The following is a 13086-nucleotide window of genomic DNA, read 5'->3' as shown; positions in this document are numbered from 1 at the left end:
GTCTCTTTGGAGATTTCATACATCAAAATGAAAGCTAATAAAATCCAATAAGGAAAACACTTGTGTTTCCTGCCTTGGCAAAAATGGCTGGCAAAACACACAGAAGACAATCTGGTAACAAAAGAAGTAAATTCCTGGGTCAGCAAATATTATAGGAAGAGTCCTAGAAAACAAATGATGAAAGCCTGGAGAAACTAGGATTAAAACAAATTACATGGGTGATTTGCTATAGAGTTAAATCCAAGTACAGAGGATTCTGACACGCGTCATCTTAAGCTATTTGCAAGACTCTGTTTAGAAAATGAAATACACAAAGAACAACTTTTCAGTGAGCACTAAAGGAAAGATGCCCTGGGGAAGTGATACTCTGAGCAGTGAATTCCTACTTTAACGATGGTAATGCTTTATGGAGCGTGCATATGTGGAATGACTGAAGGTACAGCTGCTTTAGCTGGAATAACGAAAGGATACCAAGAAAAGTTACAGAGGGAGTGCCCCACACTGAATTCCTTTACTGTATCACTGATAGGCAAGTTTGCAACAAAACACTGGAAGCCAGTGTGCATTAGTACTATTAGATGTCGTTGATTTGGTTAACTTTATAAAGACAAGACTGAAAATATAGAATTTTTACAATACTTTCTAAAGACATGAGGAATGACAATGAAAATCTCTGTCCAACATAGAGCTTAGCTGGTTAACTCACGGCAAAGGACTTATAATAAATGGCATACGTAAAGACGATCTATGCATTTCTGTTTTTATGAAAAAATGGTTGTCGGTGGTATGCTATCTCATGCTTTTGGGAAAAAACACACACACCTGAATCTGACCCTTCAATGTAAAGGTGATGAATGGAAAAGTAACTACTTTTACAAAGAACCTGTAATACAGATGGAACTTTTAGAAATAAATATTTGAAATTGTTTTCCTCATTATAGGGATTTTTAGGCAAAAATGTTCCATATCAAATCCCTCATTTCCACATTCCTAGAAACTTCAGTGGTTTGATGTCCATGATTACCAAATACTGCTTAGTTGATGGTCCCCTCTCTCAGAATCCTTTTCCTTCTTAATAGAGCCCAGATTATCAGGGAAATGTTTCTTAGAGTGCGCTTCTAAAGAACCTGTTCCACAGGGCATTCCACGGTCATGGTGCTGGGTGCTGACATAGAATACGTGGGGGAAATGCTGGGGAATCAATAAAATCGATCAGATTTTCTTGCTGCAGGATATCATAATAGGGTATCTGGTACAGTATATGGTACACGGAACTCCTCTCTCCCCACCCCTCCCCAGCTCTCCTCTGTTTGAAAGAAATCTCACTAACAGTTCTTAGAACTGTTTAGATATGTACCCCACCAAGTGCTATTATCGAAGGGCGAATTCTCCAGAGCCATGACCTTGCTTCTAGGGATCCTGTTGATGTTTCCAGGAATAAATGCATCTGAACTTCATCAGCTATGCGTAACCAAGCCAGTGACGGAAAACTTAAATCAATAACGACCAAAGGAGTTCAGTTCTAAAAACTACCACATAAGCCAAGAATGGGTGAGTGTTGAGGCAAAGACAAAAGACTAAAGCTTAAAGCACCCAAAGTCCCCTCCACTGAGTGGGTCGTTCTCCAGCACAGTATCAGGGCACAAGATGACGAGACACACACCAGTGCTTAACCCTGGGCAAGCCGTTTCCCCTCTGTGGGTTCCTGTTTCCGGTCTGTGAAATGTGAGCACTGGAATGGATGAGCAAGAAGATCCCTTGTTTACAGGTTTTGCCTGTAAACTAGCTGAGTGAAAATTACCCCAAGAGAGTGGGAACAATACTGACAGATTATTAATAATAAGAATTCAAAGAGTCATGGACCCCAATGTTCACTGCAGCACTATTTACAATAGCCAGGACATGGAAGCAACCTAAATGCCCACTGACAGATAAATGGATAAAGAAGATGTGGCACATATATACAATGGAATATTACTCAGCCATGAAAAGGAATGAAATTGAGTTATTTGTAATGAGGTGGATGGGTCCAGAGTCCGTTATACAGAATGAAGTAAGTCAGAAAGAGAAAAACGAATACCACGTGCTAACACACATATATGGAATCTAAAGAAACGGTACTGATGAACCTCGTGGCAGGGCAGGAATAAAGACGCAGACGTAGAGAATGGACTTAAGGACACAGGGAGGGGGAAGGGGAAGCTGGGACGAAGTGAGAGAGTAACATTGACACATATATATACTACCAAATGTAAAATAGATAGCTAGTGGGAAGCAGCCGCATAGCACAGGGAGATCAGCTCGGTGCTTTGTGACCACCTAGAGGGGTGGGATAGGGAGGGAGGGAGATGCAAGAGGAAGGGGATATGGGGATATATGTATACCTACAGCTGATTCACTTCGTTATAAAGCAGAAACTAACACACCATTGTAAAGCAATTATACTCCAATAAAGATATTAAAAAAAATAGTAAGAATACTAGGCATAACAGATACATACTACTGTATATAAAACAGATAAACAACAAGGACCTACTGTACAGCACAGGGAACTATTTATACTCAGTATCTTGTAATAACCTATAATGGAAAAGAATCTGAAAAAGAATATATATATATATTCAGTTTTGCTGTATACCTGAAACTAACACAAAACTGTAAATCAACTATACTTCAATTAAAAAAAAACACACAAACAAACAAAAAAGAATACTAGGCTTACTACATGTCTCATAACCCCATACTAATATATCACCCCTTTTCATCTTTACATCTCTATAGAGTGATTACTGCCCCACTTTCTCAGATGACGACAAGGTGAAGAAAGGGTAAGTAGCCCAGCGACAGCCCTGCAGCCTAGCCCACAGTGGGTACTCTGCAGTTTGCTGGGTGAATGGGCGATTCCCAGGTACGAGCCCTAGAGCGATGGTGCCAAAAGACAGACTACTTGGACAGGGGCCAGCTGCCTCAAATTTAATCCCAGAACGCCTCGGGTTGACCAGCCGCAGCAGTGCACAGAGACAAGAAAACACTTCCAGTCCTCGGACTTGGGTCATGCAAGGAAATCAAACAGCCACTGGCCTGAAGTTAAGAGAGGTCTGGCTGGAAGGCGGTAATTCTAAACTTGAGATCTTCTTCCCCAGAGCAACTGTTTTTCCTTCCTCAATCCATCCTAATCCTCCAAAATCAACCTTAGCATTCATCATTCTTAGTACCCTCTCTCTGCCTTCCCCTGCCTCATTTTTCACTGCAGCCAGCTTAGCTATGGCAAGCTCAGTACGCTAATACACGGTGGCCCCCCCACCCCGTCTTCCTCAAAAGATGTGAAATCTGACACCTCTCTAAGTATTATAAAATGTTTTAAAACTTGAGTTATGTGCTACTCCTTTTATGCAAATGCTACAGATTGCCTCTGGAACACACATCATTTCCCCATATGGATGGCAGGTTTTCTCTTGGTTTTCCTCCTCTCCTTTAGGGTTCTTCTTTTAAGTGCACGCAGCTCCCAATTCAAAAATTCAGGCTCTGCGCCTGCTGCTTCAAATTCACATGTTCTTTCAAGGGGAGAACGTTATATTCGGGGTCTCTGTTCTGGAGTTAGCCCTCAAAAACGCACTTAATTGAAAGAGGGCTCACACAGATTAATCCTATAGAATCATTATCTCACGTAAAATACTTTCCTGGGAAAATACATTCAGGTGGGAACTCAGCCCCAAGTCAGAAGAAAGAACCTTGGACTGAGAGTAAGACAGACACGAGTTTGAATCTCAGCTCTGTCGTATTGAGCTGTGGGATTTGGGGCAAGTAAGTGACTAATCTGTACGATTCTTAATTTTCTGATTTATAAAACAGACTGAACAATATTCACCCTGTGAGACTTTTGTCAAGATTAAGTGACACCATACTTGGAATACCATTCCCACCCAACTGATCTGGAATATGCCATTTCATCCTTTGGGGTCCTGGTCACAGGACCAGGACCCCAAAGGATGAGATGTGTTTCCTGTCAATCCCAGAAAGGGATCAGTACATTCTGGGCCGCTGTTTCTCTAGCAATGGCGTGGTCCCTGTTGCTTGCCTACCCAGCATCCGGTTTACTCTTTCTAACTTGCATGTGAGTTTCCACTCCCCATTCTCCAGGGCTCTAAGTAGGGGAGGGACGGAGGGAGGACTGTGGAGAGGGCCAGCCTGGGTGGATGTGAGGGCAGAAGATGAGGAAGCAGCAGAATCTGGATATCAAGATTCAGCTCAGACCTCCTATAGAGATCCCTCCGAGATACAGGCTGCGTCACGCTCCCAACTAGACAGGGCTCCTGCAGCCGCCCTCAGCCCCCTTTACTTCCCTGCTTCACAGCACTTAGCAGGCTGCACTGGGATTTTCCGTTTCCTTACTGGTTAATTCTAAATAGTCTGTGACCTTCCCAAGGGCAGGAACCATGGGCTTACTCAGCCCTGGGCTCCAGTAACTCTCACAGACCTGAGGACTGGACCCACTGCTTGCCACTTCCTGGCCATCACCCACTGTTTCTGACCAGGGCTTCCTTCTCTAACAGACAGTCTACTCCAGACTCAAGGGCTAGACACGATTTCCTGGAATCTCGCGCAATCCTCCGGCTCTAGGCCAGCACACAGCTTCTTTGCTGGTCTCCTGACTCTGCGCTCCTGGTGAAGGAATAAAAAGCCGCTCCTTTGGGTCCTTCTCTTTTAATTTAAGACTCAGCCAGGGAAGCCTGAGTCATCAAGGTTTAGGACTGAAGAGAAAAAAATGGAGGTCTTTGAAACATAAAAGGCTGAGGTAAGGTCAAGTGCATTTCTAGGGAGCACTCAAGGGGCCTGGCTGAGAACCGGGCCAAGAATAATGGCCTCCATTTTATCAAGGATTTTGTAACTGAGCCTGAGAGGTTAAGTGAGTTACTCAAGTCCTTCAGCTGGTAAGAGGTAGAACTGTCAGAATTTACAGGATTGCTTGGCTCCAAAAGCCTAGATACTTCTTCTGCCTCCTCAGTGAAACCACTCCTCCCCTTAGATGTTCTCTTAACCTACACTCAGCACAAAGTTGTCAGCTGACACCCAGGGCAGGCTAGAGGCCAAGGCTGGTAAACTCCTCTCTGGCACGAAGTGGGAGCCTGTGTGCAGCTACACCTGAGCCCTATGTTATCAGGAGGGAGCTGTGTTTGTTACCAAATGTGTTTTTATGCCACTTCAAATGTAATTGGAAAGGAAATTAAACATTCTTTGAATTAGGTGAGAGTTGCTATTTCCACGAAAGGCAAGATAAACGTTCTGGAACAACTCGATAAAAAGAAGTTCCTAAAAAAAAAAAAAAAAAAAAATTGGCTGTCAGACTGGGCATGGGTGAGATGACTATATAAGAGTGAGGGAAATGCAAAAGTCCAGGACTGCCCTTCACCTGCCTTATGGCAGTCCTTAAGTTCCTGCTCAACTTGAAAGGACCCCGAGAACCATAGAGGACACAGATGGAGGGTCACTTAAGTGACCTTACAGCACAATCGGCCACAAAAAAACCTGGCCCTGGATTTGCCCCAAAGGACAGTCAAGGTTAATAGAGTTTTGTAAGTCTTGCTTAAATTGACGTTTTCTATCAGCTGACCCAGCACAGGTCCCTGTGGATCCCACAGGTGAGCTTCTTAGATTGGCTACCCTTTGGGGCAACAGACTGTGAGTTGATGGAGAGCAGAGCTCAGGGTACCCTGGATACTCCCCAGGGAGGGACATAATAACTAGCAAACAGGAGGTTCCTTCATAGATGTTGAACACAATGAAAAAAAGTGGGGGAGGAAGAGAAGAAAGAAAATTAAGAAGAAAGAAAACAACAAAGATAGACCTTTCCCTGGAATCTGAGGCCCAGGTTGGCCTGGAGGGACCTACAGAAGAGCTTGGACCAGCTCTTCATCAATGTCCAGACCCTGATATGACCCAGAGGGTGGTGCTCAGGCCTTCCAGTCTCTCTCCCTCATCCCCTAAGCCTCTCCTCACCTCCAGGGCAGCTCCCCTTTCATATATTGCCTGTATTTTAGGGTTCTGTGTCAGATTTTGTTAGATAAGCTATCAGTGGTAAAATGACTTCTTTTTTAGGTTTATCTAAGAAGATATGGATTAAACTTGGTTTAAATCTATCTTCATGGTTTTGTCATTTGATGGAAACTCCTCTATTCACATATAGAAGAGGCTGCCAAAGGGGGTTCACAAATTATTTCGTTTGATAGGTTCAAAGTGACAATAATTAAGCAACACTAAGCAATGCCCAAGAGGCACAGCCATCTGCTACACCAGCACCTAAACTCTACGTGACCAATGGCTGTGTCTGTTTAGTTTCCTGCGGCATCACTAGGACCTGTAACAGTACCTGGCAAATAGTAATCACTCAATAAATACGGCAGCATGAACACATTGGTATGTACGTGGTGGGCAGATGGGACATACACTTGGAGACCAAGCTTTGTTGGCATCTACAAAACATAGAAGTTGAAAGTTTGCAAATGAAGAGTCTCCTCTAATTTATGAAGCTTTTCCTTTTCCTTTTTGTGGCTGCCAATTTACAGGTGCTCAGAAATCATGCCAAATATACTGGCTTATGACTGGTTTCTTTAATGAAACTCATACTAATCCTCCTAAAAACAATCAACTTCATAGGACACTCGCCAAGGTCCCTCCACCCCCAGATTTTTCTTTTTAATTTAATTTATTTGTATTTAATTTTGGCTGTGTTGGGTCTTCGTTGCTGTGTGCGGGCTTTCTCTGGTTGTGGAGAGCGGGGGCTACTCTTTGTTGCAGTGTGCAGGCTTTTCATTGTGGTGGCTTCTGTTGTTGAGAAGTACAGGCTCTAGGCGAGCGGGCTTCAGTAGTTGTGGCTCACGGGCTCTAGAGCGCAAGCTCAGTAGTTGTGGCGCACAGGCTTAGCTGCTCCGTGGCATGTGGGATCTACCTGGACCAGGGTTCAAACTCGTGTCCCCTGCGCTGACAGGCGGATTCTCAACCACTGCGCCACCAGGGAAGCCCCAGATTTTTTTTTATTGTGGTAAAATATACATACAATTTACCATTTCAACCATTTTTAAGTGTATAGTTCAGCGCCCTTAAGTACATTCACATTGTTGTACAACCATCATCATCTCCAGAACTTTTTCATCATCCCATACTCAAACTCTGTACCCATAACTCCATATTCTCCCCTCACCCCAGCTCCTAGTAACCTTTATTCTACTTCCTGTGTCTATGAATTTGAGTATTTTAGTTATCTCATATAAGGGGAGTCATACAATATTTGTCCTTTTGTGTTTGGAGTATTTCACTTAGCATGTCTTCAAAGGTCATCCACGTTGTAAGCTGTCAGAATTTCCTTCCTTTTTCAATAAGGCCTGCCAAGGTTTTTAGTTGCACTGATTTTTGTGGAAGTTTATTGTTTTTCTTTTTGATATGAAAATAAGACTTGAGGGCTTCCCTGGTGGCGCAGTGGTTGAGAGTCCGCCTGCTGATACAGGGGACACGGGTTCGTGCCCTGGTCCGGGAAGATCCCACATGTCGCGGAGCGGCTGGGCCCGTAAGCCATGGCCGCTGAGCCTGTGCGTCTGGAGCCTGTGCTCCGCAGGGGGAGAGGCCACAACAGTGAGAGGCCCGCGTACTGCAAAAAAAAAAAAGAAAAAAAAAAAGAAAAAAGACTTGAGCTTTTAAGTCTACTGTGCCACTGCCTAGTCAAACAATGCCATTTGTTATGAGGACACATGGCCTGACGTCAATCTGTCACCATTTGCCCACTGGTAGCTGGTGGAGTGCTTTCTGCAGGAAGTCATCCACGTCTCAATTTTTGACCAATTACATCCAAGCCCTAGACTGTAAAATAGGTGTTACTTCAAGTTTACAATATGGTGCCAAAGTGTTTTCCCAATTTGGTTGTATACATTTACACTCCCATCAACACTACAGGAGAGTTCCTACTGTTAAATGAGACTTCATTAGTACCACTTTTTCAATTATTTGTGGTCTTAATTTTCACTTCCCTGATTATCAAAGAGGTTGTACATCTTTTCAAGTGTTTATTGGCCATTTTCTTTGCAATTCTGTGAAATGAATTCATATTTTACACATTTCTCTTCAAATTTTTTGTATACTTTGTTTACTAGTCCTTAGTTGTATATGTTGAAACTTTTTTTTCTTTTCTCTTTTTGATGCCACTTTGATGGAGTTATTAATTTCAACGTGGTTGAATTCACTGACCCTTTCATTTATGATATATGCTTTTGGTGTTTTCCTTATTCTGAGGTCATAGGCTAATTTCCTAATTTTTAAAAAATCAACATTTAATTTGGCCTTTCACTTTGAAGTCTCTAATCCATCAGAGTAAGTTTTGTATATGGTGTGAGACAGGGACCCATTTTCAGTTTTTCCTGATTATCATACATAATCAGGCGTCTCAACACCATTTACAGAAAATTACATCCTTTCTCCAATGGCCAGCAGTGCCACCTTGTCATGTATCAAATTTCCATAAATGTGTGGGTGTTCGTGGGCACCCTACTGTTTTCTTTTAATTATTTAGCAGAACCCTAAGCAAATGCTCGGCAAAAGTTTGCTGTAGGTTTTCAGTAGATTCTGTTCATAAGAGGTTTTGTCACAAATGAATATTTAATTTTATCAAATAATTTTCAGGCATCTATTTAGATAATCAGATGGTATTTCTCCTTTAATCTATTAACGTGCTAAATGACACTTGTGGATTTTTTTCAATGTTAGATCACTCTTGTATTTCCTGGAATAAACCCAACTTGGCCATGATGTATGATCTATTTTATACATGGCTGGATTCAGTCTGCTAATATTTTGCTTAAGATTTTTACATCAGTATTCCTGAATGAGATAGGCCTGTAATTTTCCTTTCTTGTAATCTCCTTGTCTGGTTTTGGTATCAAGGATATCCTGGCCTCACTGAATGAGTTAAAAAGTGTTCCTCTTTTCCTATTCCTTGGAAAAGTTGACTAAAAACTAGAAATACCTTTTGATTAAAAAAAAAAATTGGCAGAACATCTTCTTCTCACTATCTATCTAGGGGTACTATTTTCTTTGTAAGAAAGTTTAATGACTAGAAAATAATCCAGACTTTATATTTTTTTAAGTCAGTTTTGATAAACTATACATTTATAGGAATATGTTCCTTTCACAGTTTTCAAATTTATTGACATAATATTGTTCACAGTATTCTCTTATTATCTCCTATAACTCTGCTTTATCTCCTAGAGAGAAAGTTCCACATGTGAGAGGCTTTTGTTTGCTTTAATCTTTGTTGTATTCCTAGAACTTGGAAGAATCACTGGGCTCAAAAACATTAAGAGATTGAGTAAATGAATCTGCATTTATATCTTCTTGGTGAACTTTTTGTTTTTAAGTTGTGACCATCTCTGTACCTACCAATGCTTTGTCTGATATCAAGATAGTCACCCAGTTTTATCTGGGATGATATCTGCCTGATATTCTTTTCCCATAATTTTACTGTCAACCTTTCTGGGTAGTTTTGTATCAGGCATGTCTCTTATCAATAGCATATGTTGAATATTGCTTCCTAGTCAATCTGACAACCTATCTTCTCACTGGCAAAATTAGTTTATTTGATTATTGATATAGCTGGACTTATTTATATCATTTTGATTTCTTGTTCTCTATTTCCCCCTACTTTTTCTATGCTCTTATTTATTTTTCTTTTCTTGCATCTAATTCTTCTTTTAAACGATTGAGGTATTTTGGTTGGTTATCTTGGTTTTTCTTATTCCATTCCATCCCACCCATTTTTTCCAGTTCTTTTAGAGCTTAACCTTGAAATGTTAGCGTGCATACCTAGCTTAGCAGCTAAATTCAATATCTCATCCCCCTCCTCAACAAAGCAATGACCTCAAGAAGTACTTTAATTCTCATCACTTCCCTCCTGACTTACATGATGTCACTGCCTGATAATTTAGGTATAATGTTTTTAAACAAACAAATTACATTATTATTACTACTACTGCTATCATGTAGAAACTGTTCAGAGTTTCAATACATTTCTAATTTGTTTGTTCAACATTCCTTTTTGAATCTGAAATCATTTTCCAAAGGATTCCAAAGTACATTTTCCTTTGGATGTTTCTTTGCATAAGTATTTTGGTGGTAAATTCTCTTTGTTTTTACTCAATTCGATATTCCTCTCTCATGTTTGAAAGATTGTTTTGCTAGGTACACAGTGTGTTGTTACTGTCTCTCAGAACATTGAAGATATTCTTTCTACTCTTTTCTGGCTCTGCCATTGGAACTCTCATCACACATGTGGAATTTCTTTGTAGAGAATCTGTCTTTTCTCTTTGGCTATTTTTAAAATCAGCTTTCTTTAGGGTGCTGCAATTTCACTACTGTAAGTCTAAATATGGCTTTCTCTTTACACTGCTTGGTAAACACAATCCTTCTTGTATCTATGGATACCTTTTAACAGTTCTGAAAAATTCCCATTCACCACCCCCATCCAATGATGCCTCACTTCCAATTTTCTCTTTATCTCCTTCTGATAATCTAATCAGACATATCCCAATACCTTAACTTCCCTTTATTTTTCTACCTCTTTTTTTTCAGTGTGCGTGTTTTGGGTAATTTCCTTAGATATTTCTTCCTGTTCACTAAGTCTCTCTTCAGCTGGGTCTAATCTACTGCTTAACACATTTATTTAATTTATAATTAAAATAATTATATTTTTCACTTCTACAAGTCCTAGTTGATCTAAATAGGCCTATTCATCTTTGAGAATCTCTTGTTCCTCTAACCTACTTTCAATATTCTTTTTTTATTTTTTATACAATACAAATGCTTATATTATGTTTCATGCCTGATGAGTCTAATACTTGTAGTCTTTGAAGTTTAATTCTATGGTCAGTTTCTGCCCTCTCTCATGGTAGCTTACTTCCTTGTGTGTTCAGTGATAACTGACTGAGAACTCATTTTTCTAGAAACTCCACCTAAAGGATTCTGAAGTCTTGTTTTTGAGAGTATTCTTCAAGATCAGATTTCTGCCAGGGATCCCTGTTTCTCCCAGGGATCTGGAAATTTTTCATTTTTTTCTTTGTATTTCTGCCCTACACATATAATTTTAGCTCCCCAAATAATATGAGCACAGGCTTGAAATTAGGAATTCTCAGGGGAAACGTTTCTCCCTTATTCCACCAAAAGCAAAGAATGAAACAGGCAACAATCTCTGTTGTTTCCTCCTATACTATGGGTTTTTAAACTGTTTATCTACCGAGGATATCACTCTTCATGGATCCTGACTTTATGCCAGGGTCTTCTAATTGTGTTTTTCCGTGTTGGGGCCCAAGTTCCCACACATAGCATTTCAACAGAATGGCTATACGTATGGGTTGCCTGATTTTGATTTAGGCCTATTATCCCAGTGCAACCCACGGTAGCATTCCCTTGTTTGCACAATAATTATACAGCTATCTACATTTATACAAGGCTCCCAGACGCCAAGGATAAGCAAATATCCAGCAAATGTCAGATGCAGCTGCTTTTTGCTTATCATTCTGGAGTCACACTTTATTACTGTTTTTTGGCCTCTGTTTATCACTTCATTTAATTTATGAACGGATCAGCTATGCTTTCAAAACATTAAAAAAAATTTTATGCAGCATTTTTAGGTGTTCTTTATAGGGTTGGTTTTATTTTCCTCCCCTTTGAACTTCTAGTTTATGATATTCTTGGAAATACTCCTGTGCATTTCATCTGTTTTCCTTATGTCTAACAAATACATGACATATTGAAGGAATTTCATAAATGCCGATTTAAAGAATGAATAATGCAGGTACTTCTGTTTTAAATATTTTGCAATGAACTTCAAGTGCTTTAAAAAACAGTTCTTTATTTTTGACTCTGTGATTTCACTCCTGAGGAGGTGTGAACTTTGAGCTGTTCAATATTTATATTTGTGAAAGTTTGAAAACAACTAAGGTAACCAGAATGGCTAAGCAATGGAAGAATACAAAATTCCATGTAAATTGTGACTATAAATAAGGCATAATAGGTACATAATGCGGATATGGACCAGAAACCAATAAGAGAAGCCTGACTTGTTAGAAAAGCAAGGTTTGGGTCCCTTTTTCCTTTTTATAACTTGCAATTATTGTTACCACATCGTCACCTGGGCAATGGGTATAAATTTTAAATGAAACAAACTCTCTATGGATGCATGTATCTAGTTCTTCTCTTACAGCCAGAGGGCAAACACACTTGGTGTCAGACAGACCTGGGTTCAAATCATTCATCTGTCATTTAACAGCTGAGATCAGTTTTTCATTCTTTCAACCCTTCACGACTACAGGTAGGGAATGCTGACACACCCCTTAACTCTGGGCTCAGCCACACGGTTACTTTGGCACATAGGATGTCAGCAAAAAGGACTCGGGTTTCCTTGTGTGCCCTAGGGCTTCCTTTTCCACCTCTGCTTTGCCATGAGAACGAGCTAGACTGGCCTGCTGACAGGACACAGGAGACACTGGAGGAGAACCAGGTTGCCCTAGCCACAGCCACCCCATCTGAAGCTGACCACAGACATTTGGCTAAGCCAGTGACTATCAGACAACCATCCAGTCAACCTGTGGACGCATCAACTAAATACATGGTCGATGATTTAAGCCCCTATTAGAATAGTTTGTTACGCAGCATTATCTGTGGCAGTAGGTAATTGATACACACACCCCTTCTTCTTTGTCTATCTCCTGTCAGGCCTTACCACTGTGTTTGGTACTTAGAGACCAATGATAAAGGCTTTTCTGTCACTGTCCTTTCTCCCTGCTGGCATCTCACCTCATCCACAACTATCATAGCATCTGTCATCTTTTTTAACATTTATTTCCTTACATGTTTCTCTGCTCCTCTCTGCCAAGAATGATTTGAAAGTAGAAAAGAAGTTATTCATATCCATATCTACAGCACCTGGCACAAAGGAGGCCCTCAGTAAATGTTTTCCTTTGAATTAAATGACTGGATTTGGGGAGCCAACATGAACCAAAACAACCAGCAGCAGGTAGCAGGAAGAGTAACCACACACGCTGGTTC

The 13086-nt window shown here is 40.6% G+C and overlaps 1 protein-coding gene across 1 annotated transcript in view; it reads right to left on the bottom strand.

Moving 5' to 3' along the window:
- Nucleotides 1-13086, bottom strand: part of LARGE1 (LARGE xylosyl- and glucuronyltransferase 1) — a 588787-nt gene that overhangs the window by 73760 nt on the left and 501941 nt on the right.

The sequence above is a fragment of the Tursiops truncatus genome, chromosome 11, assembly GCF_011762595.2.
Source record: "Tursiops truncatus isolate mTurTru1 chromosome 11, mTurTru1.mat.Y, whole genome shotgun sequence".
In the NCBI taxonomy this organism is placed as follows: domain Eukaryota; kingdom Metazoa; phylum Chordata; class Mammalia; order Artiodactyla; family Delphinidae; genus Tursiops; species Tursiops truncatus.
This window is presented reverse-complemented; position numbering and strand designations above follow the sequence as displayed.